Source organism: Aythya ferina (assembly GCF_964211825.1).
Source record: "Aythya ferina genome assembly, chromosome: 3".
Lineage (NCBI taxonomy): Eukaryota > Metazoa > Chordata > Aves > Anseriformes > Anatidae > Aythya > Aythya ferina.
In genome coordinates this window covers 100,621,980-100,643,665 of record NC_140298.1, presented here as the reverse complement: position 1 = coordinate 100,643,665, position 21,686 = coordinate 100,621,980, and the positions used below count along the sequence as shown (strand labels likewise).

At 34.4% G+C, this 21,686-nt stretch overlaps 1 protein-coding gene across 6 annotated transcripts in view; it reads left to right on the top strand.

The window, feature by feature from the left end:
- MYT1L (myelin transcription factor 1 like) overlaps positions 1-21,686 on the top strand; it is a 361,112-nt gene that overhangs the window by 97,991 nt on the left and 241,435 nt on the right. For all 6 annotated transcript variants that reach the window (XM_084515353.1, XM_084515350.1, XM_084515351.1 and 3 more), the window contains exon 2: positions 20,562-20,676. The gene's annotated coding sequence lies outside the window, so the exon portion shown is untranslated. The remainder of the gene's footprint in view (positions 1-20,561; positions 20,677-21,686) is intronic.

Sequence of the window (21,686 nt, the reverse complement as noted above, 5' to 3'; positions counted from 1 at the left end):
GCTTGTATTAGGAACAGCGTGACCAGCAGGGCTAGGGAGGTGATCGTCCCCCTGTACTCAGCTCTGGTGAGGCCGCACCTCGAGTACTGTGTTCAGTTTTGGGCCCCTCGCTACAAGAAGGACATCGAGGTGCTTGAGCGGGTGCAGAGAAGGGCGACGAAGCTGGTGAGGGGCCTGGAGAACAAGTCCTACGAGGAGCGGCTGAGGGAGCTGGGCTTGTTCAGCCTGGAGAAGAGGAGGCTCAGGGGTGACCTTATCGCTCTTTTTAGGTACCTCAAGGGAGGCTGTAGCGAGGTGGGGGTTGGCCTGTTCTCCCACGTGCCTGGTGACAGGACGAGGGGGAATGGGCTTAAGTTGAGCCAGGGGAGTTTTAGGTTAGATGTTAGGAAGAACTTCTTCACTGAAAGGGTTGTGAGGCACTGGAACAGGCTGCCCAGGGAAGTGGTGGAGTCACCATCCCTGGAAGTCTTCAAAAGACGCTTAGATGTAGAGCTTAGGGATATGGTTTAGTGGAGGGCTGTTAGTGTTAGGTTGGAGGTTGGACTCGATGACCTTGAGGTCTCTTCCAACCTAGAAAATTCTGTGATTCTGTGAAATAAAACTTTAATAAAATCAGAATGAATGAAGATATTTCATTCTTTTACTCTAATTTGGCCATGAACTGATTCAAGCCGTTCTAGATATTGGAATATCAGCAATCAAACTCAAAACATCAGCAATCCTAAGAAACTAGATGGACTAGATGATCTTTCATCCTTGGACTGGATGATCTTTCAAGGTCCTTTCTGATCTCTATTCTGTGATTCTGTGAAACAAAGTTAATATATGTGACAGTTGTGTGTATCACAACTGCATTGTCTCTGTTATTGTGAAATCCTGATTGTGATGGAAAAGTAATTATTCATCTATTTTTCAAGATATTAAAAATCCCACACCTGAAGTGTTTATTGAAGTGGGCAGACAAAGTCTTGGTCACAAGGCTGGTGAATCTGATGTATGTCTTAAGTTTTTGTGTGTGTTTGTTTATGTGTGTACATATTAAGAGTACAAAAGGGGAAAAATAACACTGTAACAAGTTGCTTAGATAGGCTGTGGATATCTATCCTTGAAGGTTTTCAAGACTCAGCAGGACAAAACCCTGAGCAACCTGGTCTAGATTTAGAATTGACCTTGTACTGAGCAGGAGAGTGGACTAGAGACCTCTGGAGGTCCATTTCAGCCTGAATAACTGTGATTCTCTGATCTTGTAAAAAAGTGAGTGTGTAAAAAGAAATAAATATTAAAGGAAATTTGGGGGGTTAGAAAATTCCATAAAGATTAAAAGACAGAGTTAAAAGAATGTTGATACCAGAGCTTCCTGTGCCCTGCAGGGAGCCACAATGGTTTTGAGATTGTTCCCAGAGGTTTCACCTCTTAAAGTCTCTACTGTAGAGAAAGATATTACAACATCAAAGATGACTCTGACACATCATCCCCAGCAGGTAACCCCATACAAGGTTGCTGTATGTGTGCTGAATGATGTCATATTGCAGTAGGCAAAGAAATACTGTTATTACTTCTGATTTAGCAAAAAGAACGCTTGATTGATGGAATTATCAAACTGGGGACTTTGAAAGGAGTAAATAAGTAAACTTTTTTTTTCTTTTCTCCCCCAGTTTTGTCTGTGACTGTGGTAACTTTTGATACAGATTAAAAAGTTTGGTGACTAGGTGATGTTTCCAAGCTAAAACGTCTGCTCCTGTCATTCCAGAGAATTCACAACTACTTCAGTTTTCTCCTTGAAAGGAAATATAGAAAGATGTCATGCCTTGGATGTAACACACTTCATTTTCTGTATTTACTTTATTTTTATGCATTAAAACATTTTTTTTTAATTTTTATGTTATTTTATTATTTTATTTTATTTTATTTTATTTTATTTTATTTTATTTTATTTTATTTTATTTTATTTTTCTTTCTATTCTATTCTATTCATTTTTAATGCTAGAATGGACCTTTTCTCTTTTAAAAATAGTTTGTGTTTTTTTAACTTCTCAGCTTTCATTGACAAAATAGTTATTTCAGTAACTAATTTAAGAAGAAAGATAGCAACAATACCTGTAACCTCTGCCAGAAGATGGAGGCCTATAGTGACTAGAATGCTCTACAGCTGTTGCCCGAGTAGACAGCCAAGTATTGATGATATATCTGCATGGAAATTGTTCACACTGTGTACAGTTGTGGCTAGGAATAGATAGTACTATAATGCAATAGCTAAAGTCACTCTTCTTTACTAACATCTGAAAAATCATGACCTGGGTAACTTATTCCTTTTTGTAATGTGGTTTCCATTTTAATCATATGGACTTTATTTCACTTGTCTTCTCTACTGGTATCTTCAGGAGGCTTCTTGGACTAATACCCACTTTCAAAGAAGAGGCTTATATCTCATTTTATGTAGATGAAATTCACTGCCACTAAGATGACTTGCAAGTAGATATGCTGTGGAAGCTCCATCTAATTATTATTTTTTTTACATAAAAATTGCTGATTATATTGATTGAGACAGGAAAAAATGATTTGTCAAATCAAAATATTTGCTTAAAATTGGTCAGAGGCTAATCTGCCTCAACTAGCTGTTCCATAAAAATTCATCATGTTTCATGTTTTTATTCTCTATCATATACCAGGCTATATCAGTCTCCTTAACACGAACACATGTAGTCATACTTGCTGGTACTTTGTCTGGCAAAAGCCATAAAATTGTCTCCTGGAAATCCTCTGATTGTTGTAGACTGTGGGACACCTTGTCATTCTTTTGTCAGTTTTGATAACAAGAGCTCAGCAACTGGATGAAGATCAACAAAGTGAAATTTATCATGGTAAAATCAAAATAAGATAACCCAAAGAGATAATTCCTCTGTGCAGACATAGGTACTTGTAGTCCTATGTACTGAGGACAGTTGTTTTCTTTACATCAAAACAATTTATTGGTATCTTGTTTCCACAAAACTTGTTTCTAAACTTAAAAATAAAGTGTTTCTCTGCTTCCTGCTGATTAGAAAATGTTTGTTGCTTGGCCATTTCTGTTTAGAGAGAGATTAGGCCAGTTGTGTGCATCATTACACAGAATCACAGAATCATCTAGGTTGGAAGAGATCATCTACTCCAACCTCTGACCTAACAGTAACAAGTCCTCCCCTAAACCATATCACTAAGCTCTACATCTAAATGTCTTTTAAAGACATCCAGGGATGGTGACTCAGCCAGTTCCCTGGGCAGCCTATTCCAATGCCTAACAACCCTTTCAGTAAGGAAGTTCTTCCTAATATCCAACCTAAACCTCCCCTGGTGCAACTTTAGCCCATTCCCCCCTTATCCTGTCACCGGGCATGTGAGACCAACCCTCACCTCGCTACAGCCTCCTTGAGGCTGTAGCCTCCTTGAACCTGTGGAGTGAGATAAGGTCACCCCTGAGCCTTCTCTTTTCCAGGTTATTCTAATATTGGATTACCAAAATGTGCTGTCTTTGAGGATTATGGTATGAACAACTGAATATACACAGACAGTAGCACCTTCCTGGTGAGTCCTAGGAAGTGTTGGGTGGGCACTTCCTAGTGTCCCTCTACCCCCTGAAAGCCCACTTGTGTTGCCATTTTACTGCTGATTTGTAATTGGAACTGTATGTTTTCTCTCCTGTCCAGCCATGCAGTGTAAAACTGCCACTGTCCTGGGACAGTGCAACCAGCAAAGCCAGGATTGAAATAGGAAAGATCAAGGAAAAAGAAGCTTTAAAACATGAAGAGCCCAGATGTTCTTTAAGCCACGAGAGTTGTTCCAAGGTTGACCAAATTGAATTTAGATTGGGGGATTTTCCTATTCAGGAAAGAGCACCATCATCATAATGATGTCAAAACGAACTATTTTATTTTTACTACTTTTTCAATTAGATATTTTTATACTTTGCAAAAGAAGAAGAATAAAAAATCAAATGATAGTAGGGATGGACTCTGTTGATAAGAACTAGTTTACATTGACAATGCTTTTCTTAATTTAATTCAGAGCACATTACTTTATATAAGAAAACAAAACAAAACAAACAAAAAAACAACAATGGGTATTCATGAAAAACAGCAATGGTACAAGAAGTTGTTATTTTTCCAGACATACAAAACTGAAAATATATGTGTATTCCTGGAATTAGTATGAAATTGTATGCTTTAGGTTACCATAACAGCATTTTTTTTATCCCCAGTAATATAATTAGAAGTCTGATGAAGTAATTCCCTTCAGAAACAAAGACTGAAACTTGCCTTTATATGTTCTGTTGTTTAATTGTGTACATAAATGCTAACCTATATATTACTTTTTGCTTGATTTCACGTTTTGTTTTTGTTTGTTTGTTTGTTTTCTGGGCAGCTCTGTTTATGCAGATCTCTGAATAAAGAGAATGATTTAATAAAGAAGAAGGTGATGTGCAACAGCAATAGATGAGAGTAACCTATGAAGTAATAGATTTAGAAAGATGGGAAATTGGCCAATACTGATGTCAGAGAACATGAGAGAAAACTTATTTTATGTCCTTGTAAAGCTATAAGAATTCCATTTGCTTTGTCTTCCACAAGGGCACAACTAATGATCTTTGAAGAGTTTATAGCTTTTACAGGATTTGAAACTTTTTTTTTGTGTTATCTATCTGTAAAAGTATGAAAATAAAGATGACACAAAATGACAGAAAATACTGCAGGAAAAAAAAAGTGCTCACTTAGTTACAATCATAACAGTCTTTATCCCCTGGGACTTTAGTTTTACTTAGGCCCACTGAACCTATGCAACTTCATTCAGTACTACCTGCTCAATAGATATCATTGCTTCTTTCCTCTCCTGCTCTGTAATTCTAGTTTATTATTATCAGCTTTAAAATAACTATGTATTTACATTAATATACACTGTATTGTGATAATCAAATCATAGAAATAACTAAAGTTCTGTCTCATTTTAAGATGTGCTGGGTGCTCCACCCTTAATGTACAGTATTTAAGAGTGAAAGTAGAGAAGAAGATTCGGGTTTATTTTGTTTTATATTTCAAGCTTTTTATAAAGAGAAAACCAGGCCTCATATATAATGAGGTAAATGTTAACGGCTTCTTTAACTGCTTCAAAATAAGAAATTAGCCAAGAAAAAAATGTGAAAAAGTAACCTTGACCTATCCAAAAAGATTGTACAGAAGTTCATAGACACCTTTTTGGTCTATGCAGTAATTATACACTGAAATTATAATATTTTGAATGAGTTCTATCATGTAAAGATTTAATTGGGCCATAAAATCCTTATAAAAATATGAAAGAAACTTGGCTGAATGAAGTTGGTACATAATGTAGAAATTTGATTATCTCAATAACTTTGCTGATTTTAAACCTTAACTCTCTAAAATGATCATAACATTTTCCCACCTAGGCAACATTATTCACCAACTGATTGTATCAGGATCTTCTGGAGAAGATGTTTAGATGAAGAAGTTAGGTAGTTGCTAGGGTCTTGTACTTATTCTGTCAATCTAGCAAGGTTCATAAGCAGATGCTTTATTGGAAACACATGAAGAATATCAAGATTATATGGAATACAAATAATTTTAAAAATAAACTTGGAGAAAGAGGTTGTCTTATGTACTTCCCTCAACATGCACATACAGCAACTCAGAATGAACTATCTATTACTTCCAAAGAAAGCTGCACTTGTTTGTTAAGGATAAAGAAGGAATAAAATGGGAGCTCTAAAACGAGGGGAAAAGATAGGCTTGTAACAATAAATATATGAGATTAAAAATATTGTTTACAATATTATATTTGATTTTTAAGTTGCTTCTTATTTTCTTACTCTCCTCTCATATTAATCTCTCAAAACAGGAATATATCTGAAATCATAGTAATTCAGAGTATGAATGTGTTTTACCCTGTTCTTTGTTAAGACCTCAAGTTCATTTGAAGAAAACATGTAGGCTTCTAAATCTTTTGTGTACATCTGAAAAATTCACTTTGCTTTCTTAAAGGGTTTACTTTAGAAAAATATTAATCTATTCCTGCAATTAATCTGCATTATTAGGAATATTATTTACTTTGAAAGGCTAGTCAGAGATTAGTACCACACAGAGATCTGTCACATCTATGTATTAATATTTGTTCTTTAGATTTTGTTATTTAGATTTTATTCTTATAACATTATTCCATTCTGCTCTAAGGTGTTTGGTTATCTGAGAGCATATGACATATAACTCTTATTCCATACAACAAATGTTACCTCTGTCTTCAAGCTAAAGTGTCTTCTTCCTGTCCTTACAAAACCAGGAGTTTAAGCTAGTGCAATCTAACCACATCAAGACCATCAAACAATGCTGGTAAATTTCAGTGCAGACACTGACACCAGTTCCATTTGGCTTTGTCTTTAGGCACCATGGTATTTTTTAACATACCTACCAATTCTATTCTTAACAACTATTTAAGTATTTTTATTTTTCACTTTAATATTTCTGGCATAGTAGAACAGTCTTCTGATTTGGATACCAAGTGTGGTTGTACTAACAATATATGCCAATGGTATTTTTCAGTAATCCTTAAGCTTATGTACATATTGTAATGATATCAGCATGTTGTCTTGTATATATAATTCTTGACAGTTAGCTATTTTCTCTATTAAGGTTCACTCCATAGAATGCAGGTTGAAAAGTTTTTATTTTATTTCTTTCAGACTGAGGAACTAATGCATTGTTCTGACTGTTGTCCTTAAACTGGAAAGAAAAAAAAAAAAAAAAAAAAAAAAGACTAAGAAAAGAAACGGTAGTTTGTATTTGTGGTGCAATATATCTTGATGTAGAACCCTAAATTGAACTGCAAAGAGAAAGTGACCTCCTCCTAAATGAAAGCGATGGAACTTGACTGAAATGTCAAGTGAAACATAGACCTTTAAAATTTATTGGAAATTAGGAGATATGTAAGTGCAAATACTAATAGAATTAAAATTACAACTACTAATAATACAAATACTAATAAAATTAAAATTAATAGAGCTTTTATAAGAGTTTTCTACACTATTCATAAATCTAGAGCATTTCAATGGCAAAATGAAAACTAGTCATCCACTTTTTTTTTTTTTTCCATTTCTACTTAAAAACAATTATGTGTAAACATACAAACACATTTTATTACCACTGAAATTGACATTACCTGAATATGTATATATTTTCAAATTTACTCCTTGGAAGCCTTTTCCCCTTAGAATTAACATTTTAACATTTTTTCCCCTTAAAAATTAAAATATCCTAAAATACTATTTTTATTTTTATTATTTTTATATTATTTTTATTTTTTCCCCAGTAAAATATGTTAGTAAAACATGCTAGATCTTTTTCAGTGGATATTATTCTGTTATTTCCTGAATACATTTTGACTATTGTATTTATTGTATGTAATATCAATATATATGCTGTGGAAATAATTTCAGCTTACAAGCAATAAAAGTGATATGACAAAATGGAGAAGGGACTTGTCACCATTGACAGACCTATGAACTGTCACTGTTTTAGGCAAACTGCATACAATTAACAGTAAAGTTCCCATTGGCCTAAACGTGTGTTCCTACTTGCTATGCATTTGCTTATTCAGCTTAAAGCAATCAGCTGAGCATGTATTTCTTTAGTCACATAAAGTCACATAAGACATGCAGAGGCAAAGACAGAATATGGGTTGAAATAACCAAAAGACAAAATAAGATTTAACACTTTTTAAAACAGCACCATTTTATCAAAAGCCATTTCAAAATTCAAGCCTTGTTCTAACAGTTAATTCATTATTTTATCATGACCGAAAGTCTTGCCTATTGAAAATGGTAACAAGAGAGGACATTTGACTTTAACTCATAATGTGTTTCTTATTGATAATTCAATTGAATCAATATAAATAAATCTTGTTGCTTAAAGAATGATAATACTGTTCAATAGGAGGACAACTAATCTAATATGAATAGGTAATTGCTGGTCAAGAACTTGTGAATATGTGTGCAATTCAGTTAATATCTTCATACATGTTCAAGGTATAGGCATACAATTTAATTTAAGGGAGCAGTGACAATAATCACAGACATGCATTACTGTTTGAAAAACAAAATGAATGACCTGAAGAAAGACTTTTTGCCGTGTCTGTTGTGTGTACAATAATCTCAATTAAAGAAAATGTCCTTTGAATTATCAGACCACCTAGATTTGCTATTGAGTTAGAAAATATGTTTATGGAAAGGTTTTAGGTGTGTTGTTCACTAATTCTTTTACTAACAAAAAATGTATTTTTAAATGTCCTTGTTTTTTCCTGCCAATCACATAATCTGTTAGTCCCCATTTCATTTCTTATGGGGCTAAACTGGCTTCCTCATTTTTGCAGTTCATCAATACAAAACTGATTTGAAGCTGAGCTGTATAATAATAAGCCTTTCAGCAGCCAGGCTTGACACTTGCCTTGTAATTAAGGCCTTGATGGTTGTGTTGATGGCAAATGAAAGAAAATGGCTTTGTTCTCAATTCCAGAGGCTTGATTGCTGGTTCTCGTTCTCACCTGAATTCGACCCATTCTGCATTGTGCACATGATTGCTGGAGTGTGAGTAATTGCAGCGCTGGCAGATGACATTTTCATGAAGCACACTCTGCACTACTCCAGAGGGAATTTACAGAATTTATAGCTGGAGAAGCTCATCAAACATGGATTTAGGAAATGCCTATGTGAAAAGTGGGAGCCCACAACCAAATATCAGAGCTTTTCTTTTGACATTTGCTTTTACATAAAGGACTACTGTCTGCAACCTGTCTTACCTTATGTTAGCAGCCTATTCCTAACAAGATTTTTTGATTAATACAGTTATAGAAGTCATTAACACGATTTATTCTTTTGCATGTTTTCTGGCAATTTTTTGTTTGTTTGAATAGGGGTCTCAGTAAATTAGTTTTCTCATTTTCATTCATATTTCTACATTTTCATAAACTTTCAACAATATAAAAATTGTCAGCTGATATTGATGAAAATGTGTGCATTTTTACTGAAATACTTGTTTTCTGAACATTTTTGAATTATAGCATATTTTGTTCATTTTGAATGAAAATAAATGTACATTTGAAGTAGCCATAAGGGCTTTTATGACAGAAATACATTTCAGCAATTATAAATCAGATCTTCTTTGGATAGGAAACAGTAATTACTTTTATACTGACAAGTTCACAGATTTCAGCGAATGGTATTTTGCATGTTGTAAATAAGAACTGTGTACTGAAATTGTGCATCATAGATTACATGTCATGGTATGCATAATCTTTTCTTCCCTCTGTCTTTATAATTCTGATTCTTCCTCTCCATCTGACAATCCTTGTGCCCGTCTTGTATTCACCATGTTTGCATCTGATCCCCTGGTGCTTCTCTTTGCTCATGGAACACAATAACACTTGGATGATGACTACCTGTAGGGTGTTGCTGTGTTTGTTCCTAACACATGAACCAACAGAAACATTTATGGAATTCTGATGACCTTTTTCAATCATAGCTGTTTAGGCTGTCACCTACTTTACACGTGAAGATTCATAGTTGCTGTGACTCAGACATATTTTTACACTGCTGTCTGTCTGGCAAGCAAAAATATCTGCACTTAGGTTCTATTGTTTCTTGAAGTTTCTTAATTGTGGCAAGTATAGAGCCTTTCCTCCTTGAAGTCGGTATTAATGATAGTCCTGAGCAATTGAATGATTGAAGGTTGTGTGTTTTTTGTTGTTGTTGTTGTTTTTTATTATTCATTTATTTATTTATTTTAATTAGACTTCTTAACTAACCCCTGGGAGAAGTTAGATGAAAAGTCCTTTGAGTTTCTGCAATGAACATTTGATTCTGAGTACTGATTATTATTTAAAATACTGCAGGGGAAAAAAAAAAAAAAAAAAAAAAAAAAAAACCTTGAGATCTAAGCAGATGGTGTTAAAATTGTCTATTGTTTTATGTTCTAACATCCTCATTTCATTAATAGTTCTCTATATCAATACTAATAAAGAGGAGAACCAATCTAAACTACTGGCAGTTGTTTTATTTTATACTATAGTCTTCAGGTAATTAGATAGCACAAGTGGTGAGTTTTGAAGTGTCTTATCTAAATGTATGGATATTTGCTGCTGCCATTTACATTAAGTATATTTTTTGTTTTCTATTGACTTCAATGTGAACAGGAAGAAACCTATTGTAAATACATTTTCATTTTACTCATGCATGTTAGAACTAATATCCTTCTAATACCATTGCTAAATTCAGTTCTTAATCTTAAATATTCCTTGGAAATTCAACGCATTCTGGTTCAGATCCTCAAAAATTCTTAGGCAGTTAAAAACCTTTGCAAATTTGGGTCTCAGAGAGTTGCTTGTTGTATTTTGAAACCATTAATACAATCACATTCAAGGTTTAAGACTCAAGAGTTGGCGACAAAGTCTGCAGTTCTTAATCACATCTCTTACAGTCACTGCTGAAAGGCTGAGATGCAGGTGGATACCTTTGCACTTGCTGATATTCCTCTTTCAGAAGTCTAAGGGGCCCTCATGCATTCTGGCAGCATTTTGAGGTGCTTTCCTATTCTCAGTGTGTTCCTACAGCATCAGAACATTTCTTATTTTGGGATTTGAGTGGCAACTCAACCCCAAGAGGGTAACCTACCATTATTTTCTGATGTCTATAACAAAACAACTTTTACAGGTCCAACACATATACTAGAAAAAGGTCAGGGTGTCACCCTCTGTGTCCTTACTTGGGATCTTTGACATGAAAAATGTTTTCTTTTGTGAAGACAAGACCTGGATCGAAAATAGAACATGATGAAAAATCTTGAGAACTTTTGTTTCATAAATCCATGACGAGACAGTAAACTGTGATGGAATGAATGAAAGCAACAGCCACAGAACCAGAACAGTGAAATGCCACAGGAAATAGAAGTTTTTGAAACATTCTGAGGTGAAAAGAAGAAACTGCCTGATACCATTACCTTAATTATGATGATGGTGTGAGCCATACTGAGCATGGTGATTAAATACCACAATATGAAGGCCATTTTTGGATTGTATTAGCATATAACATGTCATCTGTAATGTTGAGAATCACCTTAATGCTCTCTTTTTAAAGTTAAAATATTGCAAATCATGAAAAATGTTCAAATAACATTTTTGTGACCTTCTTGCCACTACCTCTGGTACTATTTGAAAGCTTCAGCTCACTTTAATAATCCTTCTCTTACCCTATTTGTAAACTTCACCTTTTATACACACATCTCATTAACTTTCTCAACAAGAATGTTAATAAGATCTGCTTTAATTTTCCCTAATACCCATTCATGCTTGCTTTTCTGTCATCATATCTGCTCTTGTCCTCAAGCTTCTCCCATTTGCCTCAGTAATACAACACTCAGATATCTTGTCTTTTCCTTCATTTCTTCCTCTTGCTTGCTTTCTCACATTGCCTTGTGTTTTTGTTGTTGTTGTTGTTCTTTTTCTTGACAATACAAACATTTTGTAGTCTTCAGCATCTTCTCAGCAGTGTCTCTTAATTTCTTTTTTTTTTTTTTTCCTTCCTGTTCTCTTCTACTTTTCACAACAAGGGAAAAAAGGATGCCTGGTTTGTGCTGTATTTTCATATTCATGATGAAATGGCTTTTTGGTCTGTGGCAGAGTGTTGGCTGTGTATAACCCACTGCTCAGGCTATTTATTGCATAAGACCGTTGACTATTTTGAAACAGGACTCTCTCTCTTTCCCCTGCCTCAGATTTGAACAGTTTTACAGTTAAGGGAAGAGTACTTCCACTGCTTCTTCCATGATGATTGTTAAGGCCATTACATTCTCTGGCTCCACACAGCACGTTATTTTATTTCCTCCTGTGTTATTATTTTTCAGCCAGTGCAGTTAATCATCATCCATTGCTTGTTTCCACTGGGAATCCCAAAGCTCTTGGACACTACAATGAGGTTATGATGTAGCTTTTTTATTATTCAAGGGAGGAGATGAGAGGGCAGAAGTTCCCTCCTTTCATTTATAAAAGGCAATATTACTGTGTATTTTGTTGTACTTTCTTATAGGGCATCATCTCTAATTATTATGGCCTTATTTCAAATCTTTTTGGAACTAAATGTTCAACGTTTTATTTTGTAGTATCTGTTAACCCGGAAGTTACTTCAGCACCTGTTTTACCTGCTAGTCAAGCATATTGGTTTTGATACTATTATATAGCACAAGGACAAATCATACAGTGATGCATTTGATAATGGATTTCACATGTGTCCAATTTTATTAATGATATATTTTTAGTACCTTTGGGTGACAAGTTATACACCTGCCTGTGTATCTGAATCTACAGATTATTATTCCATTGAAAAATGTTCTATATTTTTTCTACTGATATATCAGTACAGCTCTTTGATATGTAGTTCACATTGTAGCTGGTATGTCATCCCACTTTAATTTTCAACCTTTGATACTGTTAGAAATCTATATTTTAGAAATCTATATTAAAGTTGCTTTGCAAAGCTCCCATTTGAGGTCTCCTGTCAGAGGACACCAAGACTTTGTCCTTCCAATACATGTGTTCATAAGCATATTTGATTTTCCTGTTTATCTGCTATTATAATTATACTTCTTGGGCTTTTGTTCTTGCATGCATGACACTGTATCCCACACAAAATTCTTCTGTGTTGGGTTGCTTTGTAGAAGTTGTTTTGTCTATTTCCAGCTAACTGCCGTATACACCAACTTTACATTTGAGGTACTGCTTTAAGTGAGATACATGTAAGTTATTGTTCTCTTACCCGAAAGTATTAGTGAAAACGGGGAGGAAAGAAGAGTGTGTTTGTGATAAAGCTTATATCACAGAATCATAGAATATTTTGGATTAGAAGGGACCTTAAAGATCATCTAGTTCCAATCCCCCTGCCATAAGCAGAGACACCTTCCACTAGATCAGGTTGCTCTAAACCCCATCCAACCTGGCCTTGAACACTTCCAGGGAAGGGACATCCACAGCTTCTCTGGCAACCTGTTCCACTGCCTCACCACCTTCACAGTAAATAATTTCTTCCTTTTATATAATCTAAACCCACTCTTTTTAGCTCTAAACCATTACCCCTTGTTCTGTCACTATACTTTGTGATAGAGTCTTTCCTGTACACCACCTTTTAAATACTGGAAGGCTGCCATAAGGACTCGCTGTAGCCTTCTCTTCTTTAGGCTAAACAACCCCAGATTTCTCAGCCTTTCTTCACAGGTGAGGTGCTCTGGCCCCCTGTTCATATTCATGGGCCTCCTCTGGACCCATTCTAATAGTTCTTTATTTTTCTTATGCTGAAGCCCAACAGCTGAACACAGTCCTCCAAGTAAAGCATCATAAGGGTGGAGTAGAGGGGGAGAATTGCATCCCTTGACCTGCTGGTCATGTTTCTTGGTTGGCTTTCTGGGTTGCAAGTGCATATAACCAGCTTGTTGAGCTTTTCACCCACCAGAACTCCCAGGTCCTTCTACACACAGCTGCTGTCTATTCTTTCATTGCCCATTCATGTTTAGGATTGTTCAGGTGCAGGACCTTGCACTTTGTTTCATGGAACTGCATGTTGTTCACACAGGCCCAGCTCTTGAGCCTGTCAAGGACACTCTGAATGGCATGCCCTCCCCCCAGTGTGTCAACTAGATCTCTCAGCTTGCTGTCATCTCCAAACTTGCTGAGGGTGCACTTTACCCCACTGTCTATGTCACCAATAAAGACGTTAAAGAGTGCCAGTCCCAATACCAGTTCCTGAGGAACACCATTTGTCACTGGTTTCTATTTGGACATTGAGCCATTGACCACAACTCATTGAGTGTGATCATCTAGACAGTTCTTTATACATGAAGTGGCCCATTCATCAAGTCCATGTCTTTCCAATTTGGAGACAAGGATGTTGTATGGGACAGTGTCAAATACTTGGCACAAATCCAGGTAGATGATATCAATTGTTCATAATGTCACCTGAGAAACAGTCAGAAATCATAAAATACTTTAACGTAAGAGAATAACAGCCATGGTTACATTTTTACTATAAATGGAATTTGGAACTTATGTAGTGCTTTAATCTGTTCAGAAATCATTTGCAAAGAAATCCAATCAGTAGGACCATATTCATTCTTTTCAAGTATTTTCCAATTGTTTATGCAGACAAATGTCAGTCTTGGAGGAGAATTACTCTTTTTTTTAACACTTATACACAATTATTCTTCGTGTGTAAATGACCATGTAGTGTTTTTGGTTTTGATTTGACTGTCTTTGATATGACAGGATAACTGAAGGACAATGAATAACTCATCGTGAATATTAGTTTTTATTTAGGAATCCAGCTTCTGCTCAATATATTTGCAAATATAGACCTGTTTGTAAACAATATTTACATTTTGTTGTTGTTGTTGTTGTTGTTGTTGTTGTGACACACAAAAATCACTTATTTGTATTCCAAACAAATGTTTGTGAATATGATGCAGTCAAATCAACATAAGTTTCAGCATACAAATCAACAGTAAGTTTCATTCAAATCATTACTTTCTGTGATGTAAATCATTGTAACTGAGTAAATATAATGGTAGTTTTCAGGTTCAGAGTAGGGTTTTAACATTAGCTTGTATAATGTACTATAAACATTATTAAAATGATTTTGCTTATGTATTTGTTATTAATACACTTTATTGAAATATGACTTACCTTAATGCTTTTGGTTCCATATTCAATTTTTGTAATCAATATTCTGCTAACAGACTTTTGTTTGCATTGAATTCTGTTATACACAGTTTATCCGTTGGCTCTGAGAATCTTAACATATCTTCATATAAATTATTATTTTAAAGTGGGAGGAACCAAATGTAATATCTGAATTTGTCATCAAGGCACATAATAATGTGCAGAGTCACAATGTCAGCTTTTGGAGTGACAAGGTATCACACTGAAAAAGAGTCTCCCCATACATGTCTCTTTTCTGTTCTGAAAGCCATTATGCAGATTTCAGCAGAGTAATATATGAAAAATATCACTGTCCAATCAAGCTTCCTTGCACATGATAAAATAGCAAAGCTGCTGTGTACCCTTTGTTCTTTTCCATTCAGAATTAGATAGATGGATAAAGGATGCAGATCAATAACTATCTACCTAATGTATATGCATCTTTGCTCATTAAACTTTAAGGATTATTTTTATTATTATTATTTTTATTTTTTAACACGTCTCAGGTACATCATAGGACCTTTACAACTGCCATCAAACTCAGACACAGGAAATGGATCCAATGGACAAATACAGCATGTTTCCTGGAATAGTCTCTATGGCTTTCTTTGTGCTGTACTGAGAAGGCTACTTTTGTGGTTCTTTATGATGTACTATGCTGTGTTGCACTACCCATTTTAGTTGTCATTTTTTCAAAGGATGGACTTGCTGTTAAATAAATTAAATTAAAGATTAAAGGAGAGAGAAAAGTTTGTGGCAACAGAGGGTAAAATCTGTCCTTAGTCCACAGAGCAGTCAGTGGGTGCTCACCACTTTCATATGAAATCATTAGGCAGTTCCAACTTCATGTATGTACATAATGTGTAAACAGCTGTGCCCCAAATTTGTCAATTTATGTGTATCAGTAACACATGCCCTGTCACCACATTAACTTGTAATAAAATTCTTCACCAATAGCTGTCAGTGTAGAAGTGTAAAACCATATTTTCTGTAACTCTTGCTGTCTGTAGTTCATAATCTACAGTCTATAATTTATGAGTTATTGTTTTGTGTTTGTTTTACTTTTTTTTTTTTTGTCTGTTAGTATTTTTAAGACACTTTTGTTGCCTCTAATTTGCTCAGAGAACAGCAAGAATGATCCAGAAAGTCACATAATTTTTCTGCCCTACACTTAGTTTAATCATTGACAAGTTACTTTGATTACCTGCCTGATTTTCTGGCTCTCCTGGGAACAGAGTATAGAGGAGATGAATAAAAAAAGTATTTGTTGGCTTTTGAAATGCTTCCAAATCAACTGCCCTTAATATAACAGCCTTTCTTCCAACATAAATTGTTTTGTTGTAAAGGTTTAAGATATAGGACAGCATTTTGAGTCACCCAGTCCTGTTGGGGTGCTATCGTCTGACTTAAGGAAATTTTCAGATTCCTTATAGTCCTGATATTGGACGGGTTGCTCATTTTGGAAGAGCCGTAAGTAAGTATTAAGACTTTTCTTCTGTGTTCACCATCCTCATTGCCTCTTAAAATTAGGAAGGACCTGAGGTTTTTCACTCTGCTATTAGTGTGCTGTTACCCATTATCTCCATTGTGCCTCACAGTCAGACAACTGTTTATCCATTGTTTGAGAGATAGATGCAACCTTCCCTTAAACTCCTCAGTGCCAGTTGTGCATTTTACTCATGAGTTTTAAATCCTTGCTTGGCAACAACTGACTCTTCGAGCCATTAGTCCTACCTAAGATACACTTGACATCAGAAAACATGACTGTCTCTTTTCAATACTGATATTCTGAAATTTTCCAAAAGCACTAAATGGCAACTTCAGATATTTTCTTCCCCTGAGGAAGGTCATTGTCTCTGTTATTTTTATATTTCAGACCCCTTATTAATCATCTTTTTTAAAATTTATGTAAAATAATGTTTGTCAAGTCTGGGACATTTATCTTAAAGCAGGAATGGCAGTAAGACTGTCTGTTGATAGATTTACATAAATGTTTACACTTGTTTATAGTTTTAAAAGTGTTGTTAATGGAAAAAATGTAATGCCTTATTTAATCGTAAGGAAAACATTTTTTCACATTATATTCTGTTTTTTTCATAGCTGGATTTAAATTTCATATCCCGATTAAAACAAAAACAAAACCAAAAAGTTTAGTTGCTCTTCGAATTATTTTTAAACTTAATTTATTATCTTTATATTTGACATTTGACTTTTTAACCTTTGATTTAATGTTTGTTTCCAGAGTTTGTGTTTATGATATTGTTTCCATTTAAAAGCATGATAGAAGTCTGCCTAACATCAGCAGAAGCAGGACTAGGCCCACTGTATTTTTATTCATTCATTATTCAGAATAATCAGAGGCATGGTTTTGATGTCTGTAAATTTATGTAAACTGTCATCTGCTAAAATCTGTCCATAATCACAAGTGTGTCATAAATATTAATATTAAGTCAGTGTTTTAAATCAGTTGTTTAAATTATCCAACTATTGGAAATAGTTGCAATTATTTCACCTTTTCCTGTAAAACCTGTAAAATAAATTAAATCATTGCAAGAAACAAAGTAACTGATTACTGCTGTTAAAATATTCAGTTCGACTGAGAGGAAGTATACAACCTATTAAAGGCAGAAGGCATTTATGTGAGGGTAGGGTGGATCTGAGTGTTTCCTTGTGGTTTTGTTTTACAGTTTTAGTTTTTTCTTCTGAACATTCAAGTATAAGAATAATTGAGAACACTTTATGACCTTTGTGGAAACAGTTTGTTCACCGTATCATTCAGAATTTAGCTTTTTTGTGGAATTTTCTTGTCTGCTACTAAATATATATATTGGTCATGAGGATAAGATATCTATTACAGATGTTTTTTTCCATTCTTGTATTAAGTGCATCACTTGAGGCATCTTGGAGGCCCTGTTATTGAATTTGCTTTATAAATATTCTTTTCTTAGGTGGCAGGCAGTAAGGAAAATGTCTACATTAGCTTCTTACAAGTATCCCATGTTTCTGTTTCTGCAAGGGTAATTGATTTTTTTTATTTTTTTTTATTTTTTTTTTTGGGGGGGGGATGGGAGGGTGTTCCTGAAAATAAACATTTTTTATCATTAGCAGAGTTTTAATATAAAACTGTAGGGACTTTATTTTTCCATTATTCTCAAGGGCAAGTAAGTTGCCTATGGCTATGCTTTCATTTGTTAAGCTGATAGTAAGGCAGGTTTCTGAATACATATTGCCCACACAGTGAGGTGATTTGTATATGGAAAACAGTGCTTCCCCATAAATGAAAGAGAGCTGCTGGATTTCAGATTTTCAGATTTAAAATGGAAGGTCAAGAGTGCACAGTGGAGGCCTGTGTTGTGGAGGCCCTTATCTTTATCTTCACATATATAAAAACTGATTCCTTTTCATCTTTAACGCCCATTGTTTCCAATAGTCAAAAGACTGATGTTGTCAGAAGTAGAATCAGACACTTCTTTGTCATTGGGGGAAAAGAAGAAAAAGACAGCATTTTAATTTTTAAGCATATTTAAAATTCAGCAGTAAATTAGAATTTAAAGACCACATGCATTTTGTTTACATCACCTCATGAAATAAATCTTATTATTTTGAAAACTGAAAAGTTTTACTTGTGAGGTTTGCGCACATTCTTGTATAGCAAATTTTTCTGTGAAAGTCAGTTTTGCCGTGTGAGTGCTTCTAGAGCTGCCAGTGGTGGTGAATAATGCACAGTGCGGAGCTGCCCTCCCTCAGTGCTGCTCACAGCCTCTGGCCTTGGTGCTGAAACCCGGGTGCCACGTTCTCCAGAACTACTTAACCTGTATTGGTAAATAACAACATACTGCTTAAGCAAAAATAGAAGGGTAGATCATCTGAAGTACTTAATAAACTTTTTTTTTTTTTACACTATGATTCAGTGGATAATTATTTCTTACCTGCAGTTGACTTAAAACTTGAAGTTACACAGTGTATTACAGTCATTTTCTACCTAAGAGTAAATCAGTCTATCCTTACTTCGGAAAAGTTCATTCTAAGATCACATGCATTCTAAGTAACATTAAGGCCATCATGATGATGCATGCACAACTGTATATAAAATTTAAATATTTTTTTATTTTTTTTTTAAGCAGTAAATTACTAGAATTAATAGTTTACTCATATAATTACAGAGAATAAAATGCTTTCCTACAATTAAATAATGGCCTCAGAATGTCACCTTAGAAGAATAACGAAAAGCTAAAAATCAAGAATTTTAGATTCTTATGAGAAGTTGTGGGTTTTATGCATAACTCTGTTTTAGCTAGTTGAACTATTTATGTGAGAAATTGATATTGAGACACGATTCTTAAATTATGAAATAATTTTATGAAATAAATGTTGTTTCATTTGTGAAAAAGACTCGTTTCCTATGCAAAGTTACAGAAATTTTCACATAGTTTCATACATTATTTTGAAGATGAAAAGCCCCCGTTTTTCTAAAAATGTAAAAAAAAAAAAAAAAAAAGTAATAAAAGAATACTTAGTGTATTTACATGCAAATGGTTTGTTTAATAGAAAATAGTTTTTAATCATATTAATGATCCCATTTTTCAATCTCGTAGAATATTTTCTTGCCTGAAAAGTAACATGTAAGAAATTGAGTACAGTATCTTTTAGAGGATTTATGGTAATGCTGCTGAATTTAGCTGAGCATAAACATCATGGTGAGCCCCTAAGGGTCTCTTCATTTTCCCGACACACTCCACTGCTGCCCCATTAACACTTCGTCTGTTATTGCCATCTACTCAATTTAATGAGTGTCTTTGAATTTGAAGTTCTACACAAGAAACAATAGCTAAAATTAGCTATTAGTAATAGCTAATTTTGGTATTGGTAGTAGGTGTACCTACTGCAGCTTTCAGCAATGTATACTATTCCCTTTGTAATTTTTTAAAATAAATACTACATTTTTATTTTTCTGCAGTATAGTTATACCATGACATTTTCTTTAATTATGGTACACACTAATCACAAGCACTGAGTAATGACTGCAAATATAATCCTGTATCTGTCTTTGCAAAAGGTAAACACATGCTTAATAACTTCTAGAGGAGGCTTTTCCTTACCTTAAAATTCTTTCTATTAATAATGACACTTTAATGTGAAGAAAGAATAGTACTGCTGGAGACTTTGTGCTATCAAAGCAGAATATTATATTATTTCTTAGAAATTAGAAGATAGAGGTTAGGTACTGTTTTCTGACACCTGTATGAATCCAACTAACTGCTGTGAAGGGTCAGTATGTGGCTCATTATATTTGATTCCTAAAACTGAATTTAACAGATTTGTCTAAACACATACACAAAACTTCTTAAATTATGAAACCACAGGATGTATTATCAGACAAGGGCTCAACACAATTTAAAGCCAGAATAATGCTGCACTGGGATACATCATAGGATTTAAGAACAATGTTCTAGTCTTGCATTGATTATTAAGTTATCAGCAAAAACAAAAGATTGCTCTAAATCACCTTAGATACTTAACTGATACGGAAAGTCTCTGAAGGGCCAAATAAAAACTCTGAGTCATTGAATAAATTTTTGTTCCAGAAAACGGAGGAATTAATTTTGATATTAGATTATTATTATTATTGTTGTTGTTATTATTATTATTATTATTATTATTATTATTATTATTATTGTTATTAAATGCATTTATTGACAGCCTATTTTAAAAGCTAGAATAAAACAAGTGATTTTCTCTGTTCTTTGAAAGCTTGCTACCCTGTAGTAAAGCTATTTTTTTCCTTTTAGAAAATGAATCTGGAAGAAAATTGGTGACTCCAATCCAGTGGACCTACAAGCACTCTGACAGGCTCAGAGAGCAGAGTCTGGACCAAAGAGCAATTACCCCACCAAACGATTTCAGGTACAATTGACCTAAATATAACACTCTCTTTTGATTATTGACAAGAGTTCATTTCCTGTAGTGCTTTTCCCATTTGCTACTCTTGGTAACCACTGTGATCTTATCTTCCTGGTGCTGCATGACTTCTGGGATGCAGCTAAGAGTTCTGTTGTGCATTATCTTTAAACACACAATTCATGCTAAAAGAGTCATTTGCAGTTAAATTAGATGATGCATATATTATTCTTGCTGCTGAAGTTGCACAGAGCAGGAATGAGTGCCTGAATCCTAATGGACCTGGATGTGATGAAATTCTTTTTACTGTGAAATCAGAAAAGTAGTTAACCCTAAAGAAATAGGAGGTTTTATTTCACTAAACTGTAACAGTATCTTCCACTGAGCAGGATGGAGAGGTTGGCAAAATTGCTATTTATTTTTTTGTATACTTGTATTTATACATACAGTATGGCTTCCCTTAGTGACATCCTACCTACAGGCACTTGTTGTAGCTATCATGCACTGACACGAAAAACATACAAGTATATGCACTGGGTGTAAAAGTGTACAAAAAGTGAATGAACAGAATTAAGAGAATGGTAGTGTTACAACACACTTCAGTTTTGAAGAATATATATATTTTCAGGCATTACTTGCAAACTTGTGCAAAATGCAGGATACATTTGCACTCCACGTATGTGGAATATACAAAACATACTTAGTGTTCATCATAGAGATTTTTTTACATCCTATTTCCTTTACTGAATTATTTGGAAAAAACATACATTGCTCAGAAATCCAGAAGGCTAGTATTAGAGTTCATGAAGGGCATCTGTTGGAGAGCTGGGTTTTGTTGTTGTTGTTGTTGTTGTTTTTGTGTTTTTGTTTTTTTTTTTTTGTTGTTGTTGTTGTTGTTTGTTTGTTTGTTTGTTTCAGTTTTATGAACTAATGTAGTAGGGCACAGCTGTACTAGTTATTTTCCTGCATGTTTATCTGTTTTTCAAAGAGAACTCCAAAATGCATATTTTATTTTG